Source organism: Triturus cristatus, chromosome 3_1, assembly GCF_964204655.1.
Source record: "Triturus cristatus chromosome 3_1, aTriCri1.1, whole genome shotgun sequence".
In the NCBI taxonomy this organism is placed as follows: Eukaryota; Metazoa; Chordata; class Amphibia; order Caudata; family Salamandridae; genus Triturus; species Triturus cristatus.
Genome location: NC_140583.1, coordinates 1,084,706,227 through 1,084,730,055, shown reverse-complemented (window position 1 = coordinate 1,084,730,055; position 23,829 = coordinate 1,084,706,227). Strand labels below are relative to the sequence as shown.

The following is a 23,829-nucleotide window of genomic DNA, read 5'->3' as shown; positions in this document are numbered from 1 at the left end:
TTTCTTATAGGTTATATTGACCCTGTAAAAAAAATTTACTACATGAAACAAGTTCGCCATTCTAGCGACTGCAAATAGTTATCGACAAAAATAGATCTTGCATCCTAAGAGGTACTTTTCATCTGTGAATTACATCAATACTAAAGGGGACGTGTTCATCGCAGCCTGTTAGACAAATAAATATGTACCACCTCCCTTTCCCTTTTTTCCTCAGATCTAACAGATTGAACTTATCCAACCAGCCTCATCTATGAAGTACTCTGTAGTACCAACCTACATGTCGCTGCAGTGATGGCCACATATACATAATACCTTTTAGGTATACCTTATAACCTTCAAAGATACCATTTGATTTCGATGTATTAATGTAGCTACACCAACCTTACTTTCTCTTATCTGTTTGCTTAACTAGATGCTTTTATCCCTTGAAGACATCATTAGTCTCCAATCCTTCAGGAGCTCCCTTTTTGAGCACAGGTATATAGACTTAATAACTGCCTATATCTTATCACATCTGAGGACTCAAACATGTCTACTATTTCTCCATGGGAATTTTGGTATTTACTTCATCACTCTCTATTCCCGTCTTTCCTATTCACGAATCGACTTTCACGTGTATTCACTCTTTTCTTCACCATTTCTATTTTTTCCCCCCCTTATTTACAGAAGTTCGTTTAACACTGAATATCACTTATTGATAGCAGAATTCCATCATACGCACTGTAATTCTCTATGAAGACATACCATAAATTAATTATACAAATATGTGTCGGTCATGTTAAAACACTACAATTGACAACAATGATAAATGTATTACATGAGAATAAATTGTTAAATTATTGTTTAAATACCCCTTTTTTTCGAATACAGGAACTGTGACTTTGTCCTGACGAAGGCGTCACTCACGCCGAAACGCGCGTCAATTATAATTTAGTCACTTTGTAATAGTGTTCATTTTCTTATGTATAACACAATTTTTATGATTGTCATGATTTTAACTTAGATATCTGTAGAATACTTTGTTGTTCACATACAGTTTCCCATGAATGATTTTAACTGAGAAAATAAATACATACGTATTTTCATGTTCATTGTTGTCTTCAGTTTTCTCCTTTTGACCTTGTGGCACACATTCAGCTTTATCAGTGATGATTGCCTAGGTTGTTATTTGTCAAATATATTTACCCTGTCCTAGGAATTGGAACTAACAGGGGGTCCTTGTTGTACTCGCATAACAAACTGAGTGCAGCCTCCCGATTTGCCCGACCCGCAGGCTGCACCGGCCTAATGCTGACCGCCTCTGTGAGTTTTCGGGGGTGCCGCAGACTCTACCCTTTACTGCCACCGCTGCCCTCTTGCTGCAGCTACCGCCGGGCAGAAATCCCCTGAAGCTTCACTGGGGGTGGAGAGGGTCACTGGTGTGAATCGTGAGCAGCGAGGCTCTCCCACGCTCACCCGCGAGTGCAAATGCTGTACCTGTGCTGTGCTGATCCTCCTGCGTGCTCCTCCTCTTGCTCTGACAATCAATAGTTTTTTATGTATCAAAAATATTTTTCATCTGGAACAAATATGTTTCTAGTATTTTGTTTGAATTTGTCGCAGTATACACTGAAAAGGATACAAGACAAACACAAAATCTAGATGTTTATGCCTGCGATTTTTAGGATAAAATATTTTGTCTAAGGTCTAGATCTAGAAGAAAAATAACGATCAAAGAGATGTGACCCACATCAGAATGCTAAAAAAGTGCATAAAAATAAGACACCCAAAAAGCGAGATTATGCATGCATGTATAGCATACATGCATGCATAATCTTGCTTTTTGGGTATCTTATTTTTATTCACTTTTTGCAACTTATGTTGTCTTGTATGCTTTTCAGTGTATACTGCGACGGATCCCTGGCGAAGGCTTTGGACAAAATGAGCGTAGTGTGTCAACAAACCGCCAGCTTCTTCACATCGTCGAGCTATCCGTATTGTACTTCATAAACAATCAGGAATTAGGTTTCACTAATCAATATGATATATATGTTTGTTTTAAAAAAACAGTTTTTTGTTGTTGTCCTTTTTGTATGAATAAACCACTTTTGTAACCTTTCATGAATTTACTGACAATTTGGACAACTGGAAAAAAAACTTTAAAAACAAAATTCAAACAAAATACTAGAAACATATTTATTCCACATGATACATAAAAAAATTATAATAAATAATTTGATGATATCAGGTTCTGTTGAATTGCCTGTTTTTCTAATTAATACATGCAATTGCATGATTCTAGATCTTTTTGCCCGCATACACAGTACTAGAACCTTGCCCAGGTGTTTTCTATAGGTCATAGGACTGATTCTACCCAGTCCTACTACACCAAATGATGGGGCTCCCCTGAAGAATGTGATGAGGGACCCAGAGTCTCTCATAACCCACAGTTATTCATTGACTTGGTTGGACACCCCACTGCGCCTCATGGTTTGCAGGGGTTATGCCCCTTCTCTACCTGCCTTTGGGAGAAATGGCATGTGGTCTCCATTATATCCCTGAATTTCCTAATAGGTTATTATGTGATGTAATCTCGTATGTATATAACAACAATTTCAAATTTCTACTGCACACATCTCATGGTGCTCAAAAGCAGCCAACAGGGCAGAGAAACGGTCTACATACATCAAAACTAAAGTTACCAAAAAAGTAAAAGAAAACAACCAATCCTGTTGCAAGGAGGGTAAGGTGAGAATGAGTTAGTGATTTGAGGCGAATGAGGAGATACACAAAAATGCACACAAGTGCACACAAATGGGGCTATTCCTCATGGTCATTTACACTTATGGGTAATTTACACATGTAAGTTTAGTCTTGCACTTGGAGGTAACTACTATACCTGGCAATTCACCATTTACAAGATTGAAGTTACTGAAACTTGAAACTGCAGATGGAACCAAATTTAAGAATGGAAGTTACTATGTCCAAAAAGGAGCAGTAGAGGGCCAGCACTACACATGGGCAACACCCTCCAGTAGAAAATAATCAAGGCAGGGACTTAAAATAGAGCACTATGAGAAACATTGTTAAACTGAAATAATGTGTATATACATATAAAGCAAGTCGGTTATACTGGTCCTTACGCTCAATAAGTACAATGACTTATTCCGCAATGTTGACCAATGTTAAAAAATGTTGGGCAGTAAAGGAGGGATGTTTTCCAGCACTACCGTGTAGGGAGTTACATCTGGTGGTAGATGCAGGTTCGAATTTAGGTTGGTGAGGTCAGTGAGGTTAGTGAGGTCTCCCTGATTAGTTCTCCGAAGATTTTGTGTATTTGTGAATCTCATCTCATCCCCTAATGAGTACTCCTGTAACAATTGAAGGTCCATCTAAAGGTTTTGCGACCTGGGTACAGGTAGCGATTGGGCCTTCTAGACGAGGCTGGGTCTGGAGCCTTGACTGGACTGATGAAGAGGGTGTTGCTCTTGGGTGTGAGGGGCCAGTCCGTACTAAATGTAGCTCAAAATAAAAAATGATGAAGCACTTTAATCTTATTTTTTAATAAATATTCATGAGTTTAAATATATTAAACACATGAAAATATTCCGCAGTTGAAATGAAAATTAAATCTTACCTAAACCTAAACAAACAAAACAAGCATTAGAAATGCAATAGGTCTCGCATTTGTTCGAGTTGGAGCGATTGGTATTGTAAATGTCAACGTTTTTACCTATGCAACAGATATGCCCTCCTCACCTTAATAAAATAAAGAACTCAGTTGGTTATGTTTTTATGTACTATTAACATAGCTATAAAAAAATTAAAAAAATGTCCTTTCCATAATAAAACACTAGCCAATCCTGATTGGCAGTATAAAGTAATGAAAATGTCTTCCTGGCATAAAACGCAGCCCATAACAAACTTGACATATTACAACATATGTTGTTTTGTTTCACTTATTGAATATATTTTCGTTGTTGTTAATACTAGAATACTTGTATCCAATGTATATAGTGCTGATATGCCAAGACATCAGCTTCAAAGCACGTACATAGAACAAGTAGCAATAAATACAAAGTAGACAAGGGTAAAACAAAGGAGGACAGCAGAGTATAACAACACGTTCAGGTGTGTAACGGCCCCATTTTGTTTGTATTGTTGTGTTTTCAGCTCCTCGATGTTTCATATGTTTAATAGTAGTTAATGTAACAGATATTGTTCTCAGTAAAGCGCTCTCACCCACCGCCTGGGCTTTTTATGTGCTACAAGAAAAGTGTCAATAAACATAGATGCACACAAAGACTCACACAAAAGTGCAGGCACAGATTCACAGAAACATGTATACACACACAAATGCATACACAGACATGCCCACATTCAGGAACACAGCCAGCTACAGCCTCATACACAGATACATGCAGACACACAAGCAAGCATACACACACACTCATGCACACAAATTTGCAGGCACCAGCACATACATACAAATAGACACACATGCACATAGACATACACTTAAGCAAGCAAGCACATACATATACAACATTACCAAGGGGAAATACATCGACACACACACAAATGCACACATACAAGCACATACACACACTCCTACATACCTGTGCACACTCAGACACACATGTGCAGGCATGCAAGCACACACACAATTATCGTGTCATCAGGTTTGTTGGGACATGATATGACACCAGACTAACTGTTGTGTTTGAATTTTCAGGGGAGCTCTGCGGCTAGCTTTAATTTTTAAAGCAAAACAGATCAGTTTCAGGGAGTAAGTGGCCTTTTCTTGTACTGTTCAGGGTCTGTGGAAGATTAGTTGAAGACAGCAGCCTTGCAGCCTTGTTGCTGCCAGCAGGCCTGGATTCTACTGGCTCTGGCTTTGCCATCTTGCTCAAGCATGGACATACATATGCGCACACTCACTCACATACATACGCATGCACCCACGCAGTTCTACATAGTAACCTACAGATGCACACTCACACACACACACACACACCAAAGCCCAATCACACACGCATGTAAACATGCAAGCACACATACAGACACACACAGACAAGCATGCACATACATATACGCACATACGAACACATAAGCACAAACATGCTCATCAACTGACAACATTCACGTGCATACAGAGGCTCAGACATGTATGTTGGTTTTTATGGCATCTTTCTTTTGCCTAAACCGGTTTTCCTGAACGTTGTAGGTGAGATTAACGTTTATTCTTTATAGGTGATGTTTTATCCTGATGCTAAATAAGTCTTGTCTAGTAATCTGGCCAGGCCGCCTGTGAAGAGTTGAAATTGATGACAGCGTCTGTAAAAGCGATCACTAATTACTGGATTAATGGACGGGTGGGAGGACTGACATATGGAGATCTTGAACACTGGAGATGGGCATGGTGTGGACGCTGGTCTGCTTCCCACAATACAACAAGAGTAATCAAAAATAAATCATTGTTTAGTCTTATCTGAACTGGGAAAGGGGGGGGGCATCTTATTAACCCAGGTGGAGGCCTTGGGAATATGGCAGGCTAACATTATTACATGCTCACTGAGGTGAGTGGGATGTGTGGAGGGCATACAGGTTATAGAACCAGGCACCTGTCAAAAGGTGGTTGAAAGCAAGGTGGGTACCCAGTGCAGTAGTTACACAGGTTATCAGTTTGGACGAATTTGGTCATTTGAGGACTGACCTGGCATAGTAAAACCAAGGGTGGGAGTTAGCACGTTTTAGTTATTATCGGTGATGGCGTTCAGTGTCTCATTTAAACCCCGCTTCCCAGTGAAGTTTCAAAACATTGGAGCACTTGCACGAAGGAGGGTTTTATTTACATTTGTTCGGTTTGACAAAGACACATTTTCACACCTATGATGAGATACTGGCTGGGACTCTTCCCCGAGGGGAACTCACCAACCTCTTCTGGAAGAGAACGGACACATGTCAGCAAAAGAAGATGCTCATATGAAGGACAAAATGGGAACGGTCTCAATTCGCTGGCCAAAATACACGCAAGATGCAGCTCTATTAGAAATTCCCATCTAGATGTATGCCTCCAAGAAACGCACCGCATAAGGAAGGACCAGAACAGGATGAAACCTTATTACAAATTTACAATATTGCCTATTACTTATCCAGTGCATATACTCAGTAATGGGCCAATGGAGCTATTGTCGTCACTGCAGATTTCCATTTGATGTGGGACATATCCCAAGAATTTGGGGGTGGGGGTATGCGAGAGGAACTCCATCCTTTAGGAAAGACAATACTCTTTTGCACATCCACCGCATGTATTCCCTCAGATTTACATTTAGAAAGTAACCCTCTAATGTATTCACTCTAAGTGTGAAGATGGGTACACTGGGTTTTTCGAAAACAAACACACACACACAAACAAACAAGCGGCCGTGTGGCCACGAAAGTTAAAGTGATCGCGATCAAAGCGGCCGCTAAAGGAAAGTAATCTCGGTAAAGTGTGGCGCGCGCGCCCGCCCACATGCACTGTCTCTCTAGGCTGGCCTGGTAGTACTTTTTGGAGCCCTCTCAATAAGTCTCGCCAGATCAGCGCATACGCTGGGTCAGGCGAGACCTAAAAACGGGATTGGTGGTTCATGTTTGACGGAGGTCGGCTCTGTATCCTGGCACGCCTCTCGTTCAGGTGCACCGCGGTCATGCCGGCAAATGGTGGTGAAAGTGCATGGACTGCACAACGTGGTGCCCCCCCAACCGTGAGCAATTGCGGTTTTGGGGAGAGAGAAGCAGATTGCTACTGTTCGAGTGTGCCTTCGGTGAGGCAAAACCACCAGTGACCCTGCATGTGCAAAGGAAGGATGGCACAAACGGCTGGCGTTCTGCCAGTACATTATCGGATGCACGAGCCAGTCACTGGACAAGGCTTGCGAGTTGATCTATCGTGACTTTTAAAAGCAGGTTCTTTTGCACATTTTGAATATCGGAAAACATGAAGAGAGAGGAAATTTCTTATTTATGGAACTTTCCCAGTCCTCTCTCTATGCTGATTTCAACAAGCCAATGAAAGCCTTCCAACCAGCACGTAAGAACTCCCGCAAAATTTTATTTGAACTTTCGAAGCTTCAGGCGCGGTGCGTCCATTGGGGCGTTGGGGCGTAGCCCCCCCGCCCGCAGCTCCCTCGGCATCTTTGAACTTAAGTAATCAGTTTCCTTAAGTTCAAAGATGCCGAGGGAGAAGAACTGACAATCATGTCAGTCAGCATGACGTCGGACCTCCCACCCCCTTCAGAGTCTGAAGGGGGTGGGCAGTCCCGCTTCATGTTAACTGACATGATTGTCAGACCAGAGGCAACAGGCACCAGCACAAGTGCGCATGAGTGGGGACGGAGGGCGAGTGTTCGCACCGTGACCACTCATGCGCACTAGTGTTTTCTCTGACTGGCGCATGCCCATTAGGAGAGCGAGGGTTGAGCAAAAGCTCAAACCTCGGTCTCCTAATGGGCAGACGGGCGAGTAGTAACTGTGCCCTAAGCCAATCCTGGCGCTGCTGGCAGCGCCAGGATTGGCTGACAGGGGTTGCCAGTCCACTCCAGTCAGTGCCATTCGTGAAGGCGCGAAGGGGAGCAGAGGTGGCGCGGACTGGCTGTGAGGTAAGTTTTCCGTTTTTTTATATTTAATTCCCTGGTCCCCAGCCTGCGCGACAGCCACCACAGGCTGGGGGTGACTGTGTGCCTGAGTGCGGTTGTGCCCGCTGTGGGCGGCTGGCGTTCTTGGACACCAGCCAGGGCCCAAGTAATAAAAGTGGAGGCGGCGAGGCTCGGCTGCAGTCAGTGTCCACCCTGTGATGCCCGATGTTATGCCGCTGCCCGCGTCCCACGCAGGGGGACATCAGCAGGGCAGCCTTCTAGTGGCCGCCCGTCGGAGCCTCCCCCCTTGCTCCGCCTCGCGTGAGGCCGCACCTCGGGGAGGGGAGGCCCCCAATGGGATTGTCCGGGGGAGGCGTGCCACTAGGGTGGGCGAGGCTAGCCCCCCCTTTTTAGGCGCCTCACCCCCTCTGATCTTCCTCTGCTTCCGGCGCGCTCCTCCTGGCCACGCGCATTCGCCCCTCCTGTCCACGTCCCACCACGCGGTTTCGCTCGGGTCCCCTACGACGTCGTGCGATTCCTACAACAACGAACAACGGTGAGACTTGCAAACCGCCTCCCACCCCGGCCCTGTCCCTGGGCATGACCAGGTTGACGGGGCCCTGTGGCTCGGATGGCCACGGGTGGGGGGGGCGCAAGTGGGGTCCCGCGCCTCGGAGGGGCGCTGCGGCGGGGTTGTAGGCCATTATCGTGGTGCGATTCGAGCGCTGCCAGGCCGCAGGGCGGCCAAGAATGAGGGATGCGCCGTTTGTTTAGGGGGGGACATCGGCCGGCCGCGTGGGGTTGCTGGAATCGCTTGCCGGGTGTCTTGGGACACCCCCCCCATCGCATTTCCCGGCTTGAAAAGTGCGGATGCGATCCCAGACCCGCCCATGGGGAGGGTGACTCCGTAGCGGTATCCGTCAATGGGGAAGTGTCATAAGTCTTCATCCGCTCCTCCCCGGCACCGTGCTACTGTGCAATGTCTCCGGTCACAGCAATTCCCCCGCTTACAAAAAACAGGTTATGTACGAACCTGCAATGAGTAATACAGCTGGCGGTACTAGGCGCTATACACACGCATCTGTTGTAATCAGAGAGTCATTCATACTCACAAGAGGGACTGCACCGAGCGGTTGGTCTGCAGGGTCTCGGCCATCAGGCGCACCCGCTCCAGGCTGCCCACCACCCCCAGGTTGAGGTTGAGCTGGGCCAGGGAGTGGGACTCGGCCAGGCCCCGGCAGACGCGCCCGAAGTCCCGGTCGGAGAGGCGGCAGCCGCGCAGTGAGAGCAGGCGCACCGCGTTCTCCCGGAGGCTCTCCACCACGTCCTTCACCTCGGCGCTGGACAGGCTCTCCCCGGAGATCTGGATGGAGCCGGGCAGCATCTTCAGGGGGGTTCGGGCGCCTGCGGCGGGGATCCGGGTGCAGCCCGCGGGTCACAGGCTCGACTGCTGGGAAGCTAGCCCAGTGGGGTTATGTACCTGGGGCGGCGACCCGAGATCACGGGGTCCAGTTCTACGATGATGCTAGTCCCGTGGGGTAATAGTGAAAATCAAAGTGACAGGCAGTTCAAATTCCAATATGAAAGGCCGGTGGGTTAATGCACCTGCCACTGGGAGGTCCGAGTGCAATTTGAAGGTTTTAGCTTTGAGTGCAGTGAGGGAGTTCAGAAGCGTCAGTGCAAACCAAGAGTGCCAGCTGCAGAAATGCGTGCACCATTTGCGGGCCCAGTGCTAGCAAGGTAGTTCGGCAGGTTTGGGGCTTGCAGTAACGATAAGTCTGCAACCTACAGCTCACAGGCTTCCACTACTGTCAGATCGCACAGCTGTTCGCCGCAGAGGTCTGGATGCCACACGTAAATCCATTCCAGTCCTGGTAAGATAGCAGAGTGGGGTCCACGCCCACATAAAGCGCCAATGCGGACAGACCGCGTCCCCGCTTTCCCAGACCTGACCACCAGGCTTCGGGATAGGTTGCAATTCACGGCGCAGGACGTAGAATCACCATGCGGGTAGCGCGGGCATCTACCACCACCCCGTATCTTGTTTGGATGAAACATTTTGATGTGGAGAGATGTGATTCCTTTTCACGTGTTCTCCTTCAAGCTTCTTTCTTTTGTTCGATTTCCTCTTAGCAGCCGCAGCTGCAGGAAGTCACGCGTTAGTGCTCGTTGCTGTGTGTCATGGTCCCATCTGCTTCGCGCCATTTTAAAGCTTCCTATACATACCACTTAGTAACTTCACCCAATAACTTTCCCGTCTTTCGTTTAATGCTGTGAGCTGAACATAAAAGTAGTAATAGTTTTGTCTTCTCTGTGGCAGATAGCTATTTACAAGTTAACAGTTTTGATTTATATTTGGTGGCAGTGGCTGGGCTTCGTGGCAGCGGCGCGTTGGATTGTGGACGGCGTAGTTAGTGCGGTGGTGCGGAACGGGATCCCCAGTTGAGGTGTCTGGGGCCGGGGGAGCTTGTGGCGCTGCCGGTGGTTGGCGCGGGGAGGCGTGTGTACTTTACCCCGCTAGGGGGGTGCCGATCTGCCAGTTTGTTCAGGATCGTGTGCCCCTTTTGTTCCCTCGGGTCAGGGGGCGCCTGCCCGCACAGCTAGAACTAAAACACACATAAGGGATCACGTGTCAGTACTAAAAGAATACTAGTAGGATGATAATCCATATAAAATGAAGAAAGAGGAGACACAATACCGAGTGAAGCGCACACTGGCAGATCATGGAGTATTGGGATTACCGTCTTCTTGCCGTCGACGCTGACTTTGAGGGCGCAGTTGACTTCGCCATAATGCAGGAGTTACAAGCACACCTATCAGTCGTCTCCCCGGCCGTTTTATTGGGGGCGGGAGGGTTGTGCTTGGTGAGCGGAGTTGGCCTAACGGCTAGAGCGGCCAACCTCGAACCTGTCACCGGGTTCGAGTCTCGGGAATGACGCTGAGCATCCTGTGATTCTGCAAATCACCCTATCTACCCCTGCCGAACAGGGGCTGGCATTTGCAATGCAATAGGTCTCGCTTTTCCCCGGAGCCGGCGGCAAATCGGCGCTTGGAGGCCCTGACGGGTGATTGTTCGCGCTTTACAGGTGTGGATTCTTGTTTGTGCGTGGCGCCGCTACACGAGGGCAGTTTGCCTCGTTTGTTGAGTTGAAGCCTACTAAGGCAGGTGTCTTAGAAATACTTACAATTATGCACTCATATCATGAAACTTCCTATATTGATAAAATATGAGTAGTTAAATTGTAATGCATTGACCTTCATGTAAACCACTTATTATGTTTAGAATAAATAAAATCACACAAACACCAAAGTACCAGACTGACCCAAATAATAATACAAACATAAGCAACCATTTGCAAAGCCGATATGCCTGGCTTGCATTCATTTTGTACCCTAACTACAAAACGTAGAAGGCAAAAAAATAAAAATAAATAAATAAATAAAAAAATAAAAATAAAGCAATAACGATTAATCACTCGATTTGATGCATCTATGAGGAAAACAAAAGTGTGATGATATATTGTACTTTAGAGATTTTAAGTAGTCCCTGATACTTTCAATGAAAGCATTCACTTGGAGGCGGAATAATCCACCAAGCAGCCGGTAACATGATGTGAGTAACGCTGCTCTGGGGAACCCACATTCTACCCCATTTCGATTTTAAAGCATTTGTAGCTATAATGTTTTAAGAAAAATGCCCTGTCAAGCCAGATATCAAAAGGGTAAGAACCTGGGTAGGTCAAAGAACATATTGGCCTTGAGCATAAAGTATAATAAATCTACCCAATTTTCTTCCATGTGAAGCTCTTAAAATATATTTTCTCGTGTTTGGAACTAGGGGACATATTTACTTTCTAACTTTCAAAAACTGTCACAACTCCTACAACAAATGCTGCTTCTCAAATAAGTTCACTTACTCAAGATGTGTTTTAAACACAAGTGGCGCTTGGAAAACCCATAATATCTAATCATATATAAGCTTGTTTTCATTACGTAGGCAATGCAATCAAAACACCTCTGGTGTGATGCCTCAAGACAACTGTAGATTTACAAAAGAAGAGAGAAGTCTCAGCGCCTTATCAATATGCAGTGATTCTGGGAAAATCACTTAATCTCCCCGTGCCTAATAAGAAGAGAGTGTGTCCCTGGTGTAGCGTTATTTGGTGCGCAGGTAAAGCGCGCAAACACTGATACCTTTCTGGTCGTGCAGCACTACCATAAACTGAAAATTTAACTTGAAGGCTGTTTTATTCCTGAAAGCCGTGAACCAGATGCCTCCATCACTATTCACACTATCGCCCCCAAGCTTTCCTTCGATTCCTGGCTTCATGTTGAACATGCATGGCTTTGATATTTCTAACGTACCCTTTGCCAGCCACTCGCGATTTTAATAAGGAAGTAGGCCTGGCTGATGGTGAATAAGATAGTCACATGAGATCAAATATTGGTTAAATGTTGGGATTCGGAATACTGATTTATTATTGTGAGTTCCACGCTTAGGTCAAGAGATGCTGCTGCCTTTCATCTTTAGCCTTGCTATTCGGAAACAGCTGGTGTAATGTTTTCTTCAACTCACAGTCATAGTGGCAGCCTAGTCTATACAAGAAAACCAGCAGCCTGAGCTGTTTTGAGACAAGCGGAAGGCCTGGGTTTGTGTGTCATACATACCTTCCGTAAAGTTATTCTCACGAAGTGACGAAGTTATGTGTCCAGAGTGGGGCAACAGGATAAGGGAGGGTATATATATATATATATATATATATATATATATATATATATATATATGCTCAAAATTACCGATACTTGAAAGTAAAGGATGACGACGCCGTGTCTTGCATAAATTCAAAATTTAATGCTCAGCTGTTGGACGCGTTTCGCCTGTCCCGCAGGCTTGTTCACCAACCATTAACAATAAAGTTTGCCACCATTTTAAGACACTCGCTGCGTGTCACGTGCACAAGAACTACAAATGCAGTGTATTCAACAACAGACTAGTAGTTTTACCACATAAACATAAATTCGTGTTTAACATTATCATAGCTTGATTATTCAAGAATATTTGTTAACCCAAGAATTAAACTAAATATCTGAAGAGGAACTAGCATGCTAATGCAGGAGGACAAATTACGCGCTATCATTTAATATGAACCTCGTAATGATCGATAGTGTTAATGTCAAATGCTTATTGCATTCTCACTGCGTAACCTTGCCGTTTTCTTTAGTCTCATTATCTACAATATTTTTGTTGTTAATCAAGACTGGTGTATTGCCCAAGTGGGCCAAAATTGCCAAATTGTTGAATATGCTTGCAAATATTACAGTTTATAACAGTGCTCCCAAAATAAAAATAAAAACTTAAAAAATGATAATATAGGAAATGGTTAAAAACGGAGGGGAAATGGGCCTGCATTTGTACATTTATCCTAAGTGGGTATACAAGTCTTCCTCAATATTGAGTCCTGTCGGGGTCTTACAATTCAATTTGATTATATAAGAAGATTCAAGCCTTCTCAATTGTTTTTCCTTGTTACCCCCTCTTTTGCTGCTCTTAACCGCATCAATTACAAAGTATGACAAGCCTGCTATACTTTTGTTATGAAAGCGTTCAAAATGCCGTGCCACAGGGTACGATTTATCTCCATTTTTAATTGCTCTCAAATGCTGTAAAACACGTTTGTGCACAGGCAAGATGGTGCTGCCCACGTACCTCAGGCCACAAGGGCACTGAAGTACATAGACAGCAAAATCTGTCTTGCACGTGTAATGTCCTTTGATTTTGAATACTTTGTTAGCGAAGCCTGATGTATACCTGGAGGTGTTCGTACCATGAATACAGGCTTTACATTTCGTACATTTCACAAAACCTTCTTTCTTTGTGAGCCACATGGTGGCTGCTGTCTTGGTGGGCGGAGTTTTCAAAACATTGCTCACTAACATTTGTTTAAAACTCTTTGCTTTTCTGAATGTTATTTGTGGTTGTTTCTTTACTAGTTTACTTAACGTAGGTTCACTGGAAATCAAGTGCCAATGTTTGGTCAGGATGCTTCTTATTTTTTTAAGTTGGATATTGTAAGTCGTTATCATCCTGCACTCATTTTTGTTCTTATCAACATTCTCCATTTTTTTCTTTGTATTACTTTTGTTGAAAAGAATGTCTTCCCTTGTCCTTCTCTTTGCTTTCATTATAGCCGCCCTAATGCATTCCTCAGAATATCCTCTTGCCATGAAGCGCGACTGCAGTATTGAAAGTTCTTTATCACAGCTCTCTTGGTTACTGCAATTGCGCATAGTTCTTAAGGCATTTGAGAGCAATTAAAAATGGAGATAAATCGTACCCTGTGGCACGGCATTTTGAACGCTTTCATAACAAAAGTATAGCAGGCTTGTCATACTTTGTAATTGATGCGGTTAAGAGCAGCAAAAGAGGGGGTAACAAGGAAAAACAATTGAGAAGGCTTGAATCTTCTTATATAATCAAATTGAATTGTAAGACCCCGACAGGACTCAATATTGAGGAAGACCTGTATACCCACTTAGGATAAATGTACAAATGCAGGCCCATTTCCCCTCCGTTTTTAACCATTTCCTATATTATCATTTTTTAAGTTTTTATTTTTATTTTGGGAGCACTGTTATAAACTGTAATATTTGCAAGCATATTCAACAATTTGGCAATTTTGGCCCACTTGGGCAATACACCAGTCTTGATTAACAACAAAAATATTGTAGATAATGAGACTAAAGAAAACGGCAAGGTTACGCAGTGAGAATGCAATAAGCATTTGACATTAACACTATCGATCATTACGAGGTTCATATTAAATGATAGCGCGTAATTTGTCCTCCTGCATTAGCATGCTAGTTCCTCTTCAGATATTTAGTTTAATTCTTGGGTTAACAAATATTCTTGAATAATCAAGCTATGATAATGTTAAACACGAATTTATGTTTATGTGGTAAAACTACTAGTCTGTTGTTGAATACACTGCATTTGTAGTTCTTGTGCACGTGACACGCAGCGAGTGTCTTAAAATGGTGGCAAACTTTATTGTTAATGGTTGGTGAACAAGCCTGCGGGACAGGCGAAACGCATCCAACAGCTGAGCATTAAATTTTGAATTTATGCAAGACACGGCGTCGTCATCCTTTACTTTCAAGTATCGGTAATTTTGAGCATTTCATACGGATCGAGCCCGGATGATCCGGACGGACGACGCGCCCTTTGTTCAGGTGGTGCGGTGATTGTAACCGAGCAAGAAAAGTTGGATATATATATATATATATATATATATATATATGTTATCTTGGTAGCAGGAGTACAAATGACAAAGGTATAGCCTAAATCCCAGTCTCAACCATAATGCAATGGCCAGCTTGTAGAAAGGTGTAACACGGAAATTGATCTACCAATGCTATTATTGTGAATTCCACACTAGAGTTAAGAGATGCTGCTGTCTTTCATCTTTGCATTCGAAAACAGCTGGTGTAATGTTTCTTTCAAATCACAGTCACAGTGGCAGCTTAGTCCATACAGACAAGTCAGTAGCCTGAGCTGTTTTGAGACAAGCTGAAGGCCGGGGTCTGTGTGTCTTACATAACATCTTGAAGGTATTTATTAGTACCAGTTCCACGCTTAAGCCAAGAGATGCTGCTGCCTTTCCTATTTAGCCTTGCTAGTCGAAAACAGCTGGTGTAAGGTTTTCTGCAACTCAGTCATAGTGGCAGCTTAGTCTATACAGGACAGTCAGCAGCCTGAGCTGTTTTGTGACATGCGGAAGGCCTGGGTTTGTGTGTCGAACTAAACATCTTTAAGTTTATTCTCCCTGTTCCACAGGGAGGCAAGGGAAGGCCCAGAGTGACATGGGCTACAGACCTTTTGAAGTTCGTTTATTTATTGTATGACGGTGACAGAGGCTGTCACAGTAGTTTGATAGGCACCAGGGCCAGATGACATTAAAGGGCATTGTGTGCTGGAAACTGAGGAGCGGGTCCATTTTAGTAAGCGCAAGGAGGTGTAAATATTTTGTGTCACTCACAGATGCCCTGTGTTGGGTGGATGATATCTGAGAGCTGTACTCCTTCGAAAAGGACATTGCCTAATAGTCAAGCCAATGGCACATCAAGTGGTTATGGTGAAAATCTCGAAAGTAATTTGGTTTTGGAATAAAAAAAAAAAAAACAAAAAAAAAAAAACATACCAATACTGCTCTCTTTATCCATTCTATGATATGAATGTGGCGACGTGAAGGGTTCACCTTGGCCACGTCACGACCCCATGATTAAACTACATGTGGTGTTCCCCAGGGATCCTGTAAATGGAAACACTTTGGGGGTACTATGTTTTTCACACTAGGTCCCAGATATTTGAACCTCCAGAGATTAGGTCCTGCACAGACACCATGACCTCCCGCACACTCCTAAACATTGCTAGTCAGACAGGTAAATGAGTAACATACCACCCTAACCGGTTTCAGAGTAGCGCCAGGAAAGCAATCTGATACGTGTGCCCTACAAATTTAGTATACCATGACATAACAAATGTGGGATTGGATTTCATAATCTTTCAGGGGAGGAACATAATGTGTCTGTGCCCTACTGAGAGATTCGAAAACAGAGCTGTTGGAGCCACACAGGATGTTCCACAAGGTGACATACTGTTGAAATAAACAATTATAAAAAAGAAATTAATGTTGAAATTATTTCAACTGAAGTCAACAAGTTTAACGATATTTTGGACTAATAGTTCTGGTAAAAGGTGAAATTGCAGTGCAAGTTGTTTCAGTCAATAACATTAACTAGCAACATCATATAACGAACATTACACGAAACGGTAAATATTTTCAGTGCCTGTTAAAAAGACATTTGCACATCTGTTCCCGATTGTTGTGGTTAGCATTAGGTTTTGAATTTTATAACTGATTGGACTTTGCCAAAAAATTGGTGCAAATTACATGTCGTCTTCAGGAAAGAAGCTTGAATTTTAAGGAATTAAAAGTAGGAATGAACCGAAATATTTCAAGAATATTTATCTTAGTTTGATTTTATATGACCAATTAAAGAACAAGGCTAGAATAAGACTCCATCATCTAAGTTAATGTAACTTCACTTGCAAGAATAATTAATGAAACCTGTATTATTTGGTGGTTAAGATGATCCCCAGAAGGCTGGGTCATTATTGGCAGTGGGGAGGCCAATCCAGGGAGATGTTGCTGAGATTGGTCATTGAAAGTAAACAATAGGATAATAATACGACGTGAGAGAAAGAAAATGTAAGGTTAATAGCCAAAAAGGTAATACGGCAGTTAGCAGTTAACCTGTTAAATTGAAGTGTATTAGCTTGCTGTAGGGAGGCGAGATTGTCTCAACGAATCCCTTGCCAAAAATGCTGTCACTAGCTAAGTTTGTGGCATTAACCATTCAGAGACAGTGACTTGAAGCAGGCAGGGACAGTGAGCGTATGTTTCCTGTGTGCTGGGTGAGAGTACAAAAACAGAGGCTGTTGCCCCCATACCGTCTGATGTTCACAGCTTTTAGTGCCGATCCCATCATTAGACACCCGTGATGTCAGCTTGTGTGGAGAAACGTAGGGAAGGCAGTTAACTCACACGTTACCTCCATCCTGCTTTACTGGGGCTTAGCTGTTGGAAACACACTTCCGAGCCAGAATGACCCTAGTTGGCCCAATTGAAAATCACAATAGGATTTCATGCCATATACGCCAAAGCTAGCTCGTAGGGGCAGGGCACCTATAACAGCAAAGGGAGGAAGGGGGGGGCTCTGGCAGCGACGGAAGCCTCCCCAGAGCTGTGGCGGAGTTACAGGGCGATCTGGAGGCAGAAGGGTACAGTAAGGGTACCTCTGCGACAGGCGGTACAGTAAGGGTACCCCTGTCCGGCACAGTAAGGGTGCCCGAGCCAAGGTCCGGGAGCCAAAGGAGGTTCTGCGAAGACCGCGACGGCGCCCCGTTAGTCCTTCGGGCGGTTGGGGGGCCTGAACCAACCGGGGGTGTGCCACAACACGCTCCGCCCCCGTCAAAAGGGGCGGGAGTATGCGACAGATCACGTGATCCAAAGGATGATCTGAAAATATGTGCTGCACTGCAGGGCATCGACCCACCGTGCATGCTGGCTCGCCAGGCGGGCGGAGCAGCGAGGGGCTGCTTGCCCTGGATCGCCCGTAAGATAACCCACTTATCGTCATACTTATGTTGTATGAAATAAACCTGCAGCAGTTCTTCACCCACAATGAAAGTGTCAGTGTAATCTATGGGTGACGTCTGTGCATGTGTGTTGAGTGGAGCGGATGACGGTGTGGTCACTATGCCGCTGCCCGCGTCCCACGCAGGGGGACATCAGCAGGGCAGCCTTCTAGTGGCCGCCCGTCGGAGCCTCCCCCCTTGCTCCGCCTCGCGTGAGGCCGCACCTCGGGGAGGGGAGGCCCCCAATGGGATTGTCCGGGGGAGGCACGCCACTAGGGTGGGCAAGGCTAGCCCCCCCTTTTTAGACGCCTCACCCCCTCTGATCTTCCTCTGCTTCCGGCGCGCTCCTCCTGGCCACGCGCATTCCCACCCTTTCCGCTTACCCTGCGCAGCGGAGGTAGCGCGCTATTGGAATGTTTTAATGTTTTTTCTTGCATTGCAGGCGGAGTTACAGGGCGATCTGGAGGCAGAAGGGTACAGTAAGGGTACCTCTGCGACAGGCGGTACAGTAAGGGTACCCCTGTCCGGCACAGTAAGGGTGCCCGAGCCAATGTCCGGGAGCCAAAGGAGGTTCTGCGAAGACCGCGACGGTGCCCCGTTAGTCCTTCGGGCGGTTGGGGGGCCTGAACCAACCGGGGGTGTGCCACAACACGCTCCGCCCCTGTCAAAAGGGGCGGGAGTATGCGACAGATCACGTGATCCAAAGGATGATCTGAAAATATGTGCTGCACTGCAGGGCATCGACCCACCGTGCGTGCTGGCTCGCCAGGCGGGCGGAGCAGCGAGGGGCTGCTTGCCCTGGATCGCCCGTAAGATAAACCACTTATCGTCATACTTATGTTGTATGAAATAAACCTGCAGCAGTTCTTCACCCACAATGAAAGTGTCAGTGTAATCTATGGGTGACGTCTGTGCATGTGTGTTGAGTGGAGCGGATGACGGTGTGGTCACTATGCCATTTGTAGCCATCTTGTGCTTTCTATTTGGCGCCATGTGCAATTCCGGATGGTAACATGACTTTTCTTGCCAGGAACAAAATATATGTTGTAAAAGAAAACAGCAGAGTTTACTGCGCTTCCGGGTCAGATAATCTGGAGTGTTAAATTCTGCTTCTTTCTTCCCAATCCCAGCTGTAAAGTTCTCAATGAATGTGTTCACTCGTTATGTAATTGCTCAGCTTAGGGACTCTGAATTCATTGCTAAACAAATGATGATTGACAGGTGAATGCTGAAAAACTTTCCACCAGCAGCAAGATCCACATCTTGCTGAATGTTAATTGTTTCCAGGTGCCGGTGGTTATCTCAGCAAGCTCCAGGCCCGCAATTGCGCGCTGACTGATATCCATCTCCCCGCACCGTCCGGCAGGGCCTCACATGTCAGTGTGAGGGATTTAAGAGGAGAAGAAGACAGATGGAGAGGCGCAGGGAGAGGAGGATGGGAAATGGGTAGAAGAGGTGAAGAGGGCAGAAGAAGATCACAGGGCAGAAGGTGGGCAGAGCATAGACGGGGTGCATCAGAGTGTAGAAGAGGAGCATAAGGCGCAGAGGATCAGAGGGCTGAGGAGGTACGTAAAGCTGAGGAGGTACGTAAGACAGAGGATGCACGGAGGGTAGAAGAGGCACGGAAAGCAGAGGAGGCGCGGAGGGCCGAGGAAGCATGGAGGGTAGAAGAGGCATGTAAGGCAGAGGAGGCGCAGAGGGCAGAGGAGGCGCAGAGGAGACACGTAAGGCAGAGGTGGCACGGAGGGTAGAAGCGGCACGTAGAGCGGAGGAGGCTCGTTTAGTGCTGTAATATGGGGTATTTTGTAATGCATTTGCATATTTCAAGTCTACACCTTCAGAATTGCTTTATAAACATTCTTGCCCTCTCAAATTTGCTGTAAAATGCTCCATTTGCACACACTTTGCAAGTCCCTCTCCCCTCGAGTCCCTCCAATGATAGTCGGCTCGCTCGCTATCGACATAACACTTATCCTCAACTTTTACGCCCACCAATTTCAAATGTCACCAGCCGCCCCTGCTAAGCAACAATACTGGCACAGAAGAAGGCACCCGCCGAAACGCTTCTGCCAGTTGCTGCAATCTGATGACTCTTTTCCAATGTGCTTGCTGGTGGTAAATAAAGCCTCGCCTTGAGCAAACTTGCGCTGTGTCAGACCCGTTCTGTGACCCAGGGAACGGGATTGGGGGTTCATGTTTGACAGAGGTCTGCTCTGTATCCTGGCACGCCTCTTGTTCAGGTGCACCGCGGTCATGCTGGCAAATGGTGGTGAAAGTGCATGGACTGCACAATGTGTTGCCCCCCGACCGCGAGCAATTGCGGTATTGGGGAGAGAGAAGCAGATTGCTGCTGTTCGGGTGTGCCTCCGGTGAGGCAAACCACCAGTGACCCTGCATGTGCAAAGGAAGGATGGCAAAAACGGCTGGAGTTTTGCCAGTGCATTATCGGATGCACGAGCCAGTCACTGGACAAGGCTTGCGAGTTGAGCTATCGTGACTTTTAGCTGCAGGTTCTTTTGCACATTTTGAATATCCGAAAACATGAAGAGAGAGAAAAGTACTTACTAATGGAAATTTCCCAGTCCTCTCTCCATGCTGATTTCAACAAGCCAATGACAGCCTTCCAACCAGCATGTAAGAACTCCCGCAAAATTTTATTTGAACTTTCTAAGCAACAATACTGGCACAGAAGAAGGCACCCACCGAAATGCATCTGCCAGTTGCTGCAATCAGAAGACTCCTTCCCAATGTGCTTGCTGGTGGTAAATAAAGCCTCGCCTTGAGCAAACTCGCGCTGTGTCAGACTCGTTCTGTGACCCAGGGAACGGGATTGGTGGTTCATATATATTGTTTGTTTTGCCCCGGAAGCACTTCCTTCATGAGTGTGTAAATGTATGGCGGTGCCTCCGTCTCTGTTTACAGTTTAGTAAAAGGCCGAAGCCAAAACACGTCCTGTTTGCTTAACCCGGAAAAATTAAACACCTAGTTTTTCACCCTTAACGGAGTACGGTCTCTTCACTTGGTGACATATATATATATATATATATATATATAGAGAGAGAGAGAGAGAGAGCGAGAGAGAGAAAGATGCATTATTATTATTAAAGGTGACGTATAGAATTATTTAAAAGTAATTAATTGTATTTTAATCAGAATTTATGTTACATTGATCTTTAAATTAAAAAAAGGTTTATAGATATATTTTTAGATTTTTTTTATTTAATCACATTCATTATTACTTTTAAGTAGTTAGAATATTACATTTTAATTTAACATTATTTCCTACCTATAATATTTTTATGGTAAGGTGTTCTAGCACCAGCAGTAGTCCTTGTATGGTGCTGAACTTACATCAGCTTTGAGCAGGAGTACATTTACTGTTTTGGGCCCTTTTAGACTGTAGTAACTTTTGAAGTTCAGTTTGTGAATAGCAGTATGCTTTCTCTTTTTTGGGTGAGTACACATCCCCCTCAACCCCTTCTAAAACCTCCCTTAACACATCCTTACTCCCTGATAAATGCCTCCTGTTAAGCAGTTACTATGGTCCATTTTAAACCACTCCCCTTGTCCCTCTCTCAATTACTAATAAGGGCCCTATTTCGATGTCTGATTGACCTGAGTCAATCCGACATGGATTTGGTTCTGGGACGGCGATCCCATCCCAGCAATTAGGATGCGATTGAACACTGTTCAGTCACACTCCTATTCTTTACAATAAGAGCATGCATTCCAACTGGTGCCTGCCATGGGGTGCAGGGATCAACAGGGATGCACCGTAGTTGCCCCATCGGCCTCCAACCGCAGGCCCATGCACCCATGACGGTCCTGTTGGGGGCCCCCAAACCTGACTTCCCACAGCCTTTCTGTGTCGAAAAGGCCGGCACAGAAAGGCTGTCCGAATCTGACTTTGTAATCCCCCAGGCGGAAAGAGCCGACCTTGGTATTACTGGAGGCTTTCCGAATGGTAGACGGGCTCTGCAAACCTGTTGGAAGTCATTCAGAAATCCAGTTCGGATTCCTTTCCGATCAACTCCATCCGAATCCGAACAGCTGATTACGATGTCTCAGAAACAGCTCTGACCGAGAGTCAGAGCTGTTTTCTACAGCATCATAATCGGCCCCTAAGTAGTAAACTTACACGTGTGAGGATCTCCCCATAGAAGAGGTAAGAGAGGTAGAGGTGGAGGTGGAGATTTACACGTGTAGGTTTCTGAACAGCATTTTGTAGTACTTTAATAGTACTATTGTAGTATAAAGAAACATACCCCAAAATACCGTTTTGAATTGGGTTCACTATTCCTAATTCAAAAATATTGCTTCATTATGCCTGATACGGTGTAATTTATCAAAAAAACCTGCAACTTCTGAATTTGTGTTTGATGATACAAATATTGAGACTGAGGAACGAGCAAGACCACTGACCTGGTCAGTGTGACTTCTCTTCCCCCACATGGCTCCACCACTGACTGTCGCCCCCTGAGCTTCCTGTTGCAGTGTGTTCGAAGCCCTCCTACACCAGCTCCTGCCAACGCCTCATTCGTGCTGGTCCAGTGGAAGAGCACTCTGCTCTTCTACCATTCTGCTTCTACCTCTCTTCCCTTTTTTTCTCTGTTTTTCCTCCTGCCTCTTTTCCTCTCTGCCTTTTTTTCTCTCTTTCTCTGTCTTTTCATATTTTCAGGTTTTGCCTTTTGCCAAATATTTTCCCCTGCCGCTGCAGCCACCACAGCCCCTCCCCCTCTAATGTGTCTTTCCCTCCTGTCTGCTGATCCGCCCTTTCCCCGATCCCTACTTAATGGCGGCTGCTGGTGCACCGAAGGCGTGCCAAAGTCAAGACTGTCTGCGTCCATATGCGACCCGTACATGACCAGCACCAGGGACCCACTTCCTCCGACCCGCGTCCGCTATGACTCCAGCACCCTCCACCCTCTCAACCCCGGATGCAGCAACAACTCCAGATCCCGATGCCTAACAACACCCAAGGCCCTCTCTCCTGTCTACAGTGCCACTGCATCTTCAGCCACCTCCGTATCCCAGCAGCAGCCACCAGCCTTCCGGACTTCACCACCCACAAACCTCTCAACTGCATCCTCCTCAACGTACGCTCCCTACACAAGCACATCATAGAAATCTGGGATTTCCTCAACACCTTCTTGCCCGATGTCATTTTTCTCACAGAAACCTAGACCAACACTAACTGCATCCAGCATTGCCACCGCTATTCCCAACGGATACAAGATCCTGCACAAGGACCATCCCAGCCCCCCAGAAGGAGGAATCGCAATCCTTCACAAAAGCACCCTTTGCATGAAGACCACCACCCCGGATGACACAACGACTCTCATGTAGCATCTCCACCTCCAGATCCAGACTATCCATCAAACGACTCTCTGTGGAACCCTCATCTACAGGTCGCCCAGCCCCTGCACTCCCTGTACCAATGTCATCACCAACCACATCGCACCCCACGCCCTCGCCTCCACAGACTACATCCTACTTGCAGACCTAAACTTCCACCTTGACAACCATGATGACCCTAACATCGCCTCTCTCCTAGAGAGCCTTGCCAACAGAGGACTGAAGCAACTAGTCACTGCACCCACTCACACAGCATTACACACACTCAAACCAGTCTTTACAGAAGGAAACAGCGTCTCCTACAGCCACACCACAGAGCTCCTCTGGACAGATCACCACCGCATCCACTTCACCTTCAAAAACCCCAAACTACACAAGCACACCCACCGACTCCCCCATAGAAGTTGGAACAAAGTCACTGAAGACCAGCTCAACTCCACCCTCGTCAGCACCCCACAATAGACTGCATCAGACACTAGCATCACAGCACGCAACCTCCACCGCTGGATCACAAACTGTATCGACACACTCACCCCCCTCAAGAAACACATCATGAAAGCAAACTTGTTCACCACTGCACTCCAAGAATTCAGAAGGTCCTGTTGATGACTCGAAAAGACATGGAGAGACAACAAAACCCTGGAAATACACGCTGCCTACAGGGCAGCCACCACTACA

The 23,829-nt window shown here is 45.7% G+C and overlaps 1 long non-coding RNA gene across 1 annotated transcript in view; it reads right to left on the bottom strand.

Moving 5' to 3' along the window:
• Positions 1 to 20,601, bottom strand: part of LOC146861564 (uncharacterized) — a 111,935-nt gene extending 91,334 nt beyond the window's left edge. Inside the window, exon 1 of the long non-coding RNA XR_014979275.1 lies at positions 20,500 to 20,601. This is a non-coding gene — a long non-coding RNA (uncharacterized LOC146861564). The remainder of the gene's footprint in view (positions 1 to 20,499) is intronic.
• Positions 20,602 to 23,829: the final 3,228 nt, after the last annotated feature.